Genomic DNA, 2,704 nt, shown 5'->3' on the forward strand with positions numbered 1-2,704 from the left:
AAATGCCAGAATCACAAATGAAAGAGGATAAAGTGGAGGAAATTATTAAAAACATTTTTTTCCAAGTCTATACCAAGAGATCTGATGAATGGATAAATATTTACAAAAATATAAAACACCAGGTGAAGAGAATAAAAAATAGAGAATTAAAACAGCCCAATCATAGGAAAAGAAATGGAACAAGTGACAAATGAACTTCCAAATACAGGGGGAGAGCAAAAGGAAGAGATGGATTTAGAAATTAATTCTATCAAATATTTAAACAGCAACTATTTCCAATTTTATCTAAATTGTTTGCAAGAAGAGGGCAAGAAGAGGTTCTACCAAACACCTCCTATGAGTCAAATAGGATACTAACTACTGAAGCTAGAGGCAGAAAATTCAGAGAAAGAAAACTACAGTACAGGCTGTCAGAGCTGACAGGGACTATAGAACAGAGACTGTCACAAGTGGAGGGGGCAATAGAACACAGAATATCAGAGCTGACAGTAATGTGAAAACATAGAACATCAATTCTGCAGGGCCCCTAGAGAGTGAAACCTATCAGTGCCTGTGGGGCACTTAGAAAATATAATATCTAAGCCTTTGCACAAAGGACCTTTGCACATAGAATGTCACAGATGGATTGGATGTTTGATCCTAGAATATCAGACATGGAAGGAACTTTGAATAAGGAATGTCAGAGCTGAGAGGAACTGGAGAAAATAGAATGTTAGAATTAGAAGGAATATTATATGAGAGGGATCTACCAGCTCATGGATAAGTTTTTAACAGACACTTTAGGTTTCTGCACCTTGGTTTACCCTGCAGTGGCAGCCCTGGCTTAAAATTGACTACCTCTATGGGCCCTGACTGATAATGCGTGATCTTACACCAGTCATTTCAGATTTCTAGACCTCAGTTTCCCTTTCACTAACAGCACGGGCTTGGACTGTCTGATTTCAGATGCCCTTTACTGTCACCCTCTGGGTAACCTCTCAGCAGTCACTACAAACTTCTATACCTCATCTTCCGTTTTTGGGAAAACCTGGAAAAGGATCCCATAATCAGAGAGGGTTTTGCCAGCTTGTGTATGATCTCATAAAAGTCACTTCAACTTCCTAGGCCTCAGCATCTCTTTCAGTGATGTCGGTGCCTAGGACTAAATTATGTGAGAAATTTCTGCCAGCTTATGGGTGAACTCATAACAGACTGGTCAGCTTTCTCAGCCTCAATTTTTCTTTGTGTGAAAGACCTAGGTTAAAGCAAATGCCCAGTGTGGGCACTTGAAGCCTTTGTGTTATCTCAGAGCAGTGACCTCTGCTTTCAAGGTCTCAGTTTCCCTTTCTGTAACAGCAGGGGGTTGAACTCCATGATCTGAGAGGCACCTCACTGCCACCCTCTTCGGTAACTCTCACCATTCACTTCACATTTCTAGTCCTCATCTTCCCTTTCAGTTACAGCAGTGACTAAAACTTCATCATCTGAGAAGGGTCTGCCAGGCAATGGCTGATCTCAAAGCACTCACGTTGGATTTCTAGGTCTCAGTTCCCCTTTCAATAACAACAGGGGATTAGACTCCATGATCTGAGATGCCCCTCCCTGAAAGCATGCATGTGATTTCACATCAGTCAATTCAGGCTTCTAAGGTCTCAGTTTCCCTTACAGGGAAAGCAGGGTCTAGTACTCCTTTATCTGAGGGGTGTCTGACAGCTTGGGTATGATATCAGACAAGTTCCTTAAGCTTCGTAGTTCTCAGTGTCCCTTTCAGTGAAATCAGTGCCTAGGACTCAACGATTTGAGAAATTTCTGCAAGCTTATGGCTGAATTCATAACATTCCCTTCAGGTTTCTAGGCCTCAGTTTCTCTTTAACTGGAAGACCAAGTTTAAAGTGCCCTGTGTGGGCACTTGAAGTCTTGGTGTTATTTTAGACCAGTCAGCTCTGCTTTCTATGCCTCAGTTACCCTTTCAAAAACAACAGGGAAGCTGTCCGCCAGTTCCGCCATATTTGAGTCGCCAAAATGACGAACACAAAAGGAAAAAGGAGGCAGACTCGATACATGTTTTCTAGGCCCTTTCGAAAATGTGGTGTTGTCCCTCTGGGTACACATATGCGAATATACAAGAAAGGTGATATTGTACATATCAAGAGCATGGGCATAGTTTAGCAAGGAATGCCCCAGAAATGTTACCATGGCAAGACTAGATGGGTCTATAATGGTACTCAACATGCTGTAGGCATTGTTGTAAACAAACAGGTTAAGGGCAAGATTCTAGCCAAGAGAATTAATGTTCATATTGAGCATATTAAGCATTCCAAGAGCAGAGACAGCTTCCTGAAGCAGGTAAAGGAAAATGATCAGAAGAAGAAGGAAGCCGAAGAAAAAGGCACTTGGGCTCCACTGAAGTGCCAGCCTGCTCCACCCAGAGAAGCACACTTTGTCAGAACCAATGGCAAGGAGCCTGAGCTGTTGCAACCGATCCCCTACTAATTCATGGCATAAATGGCTGTAAAATAAAAGGAATAAAAAAATTCTTGGTTTAAAAATAAACAAAGACAAAAGTGGATTAGACTTCATGATCTGCGATGTCCCTCCCTGACAGAATCTGGGCGATTCACGCCAGTCAATTCAGGCTTCTTAGGTTTCAGTTTCCCTTACAGAGAAAGCAGGGGCTAGGACTCCTTTATCTGAGGGGTGTCTGCCAGCTTGTGTGTGATATCAC

At 42.2% G+C, this 2,704-nt stretch overlaps 1 pseudogene; it reads left to right on the plus strand.

The window, feature by feature from the left end:
• The first annotated feature begins 2,001 nt into the window (after positions 1 to 2,001).
• LOC110200328 (large ribosomal subunit protein eL21 pseudogene) lies at positions 2,002 to 2,484 on the plus strand (annotated as a pseudogene).
• Positions 2,485 to 2,704: the final 220 nt, after the last annotated feature.

This window comes from Phascolarctos cinereus, unplaced genomic scaffold, assembly GCF_003287225.1.
Source record: "Phascolarctos cinereus isolate Bilbo 61053 unplaced genomic scaffold, phaCin_HiC Scaffold_8;HRSCAF=390, whole genome shotgun sequence".
NCBI classification, from domain to species: Eukaryota; Metazoa; Chordata; class Mammalia; order Diprotodontia; family Phascolarctidae; genus Phascolarctos; species Phascolarctos cinereus.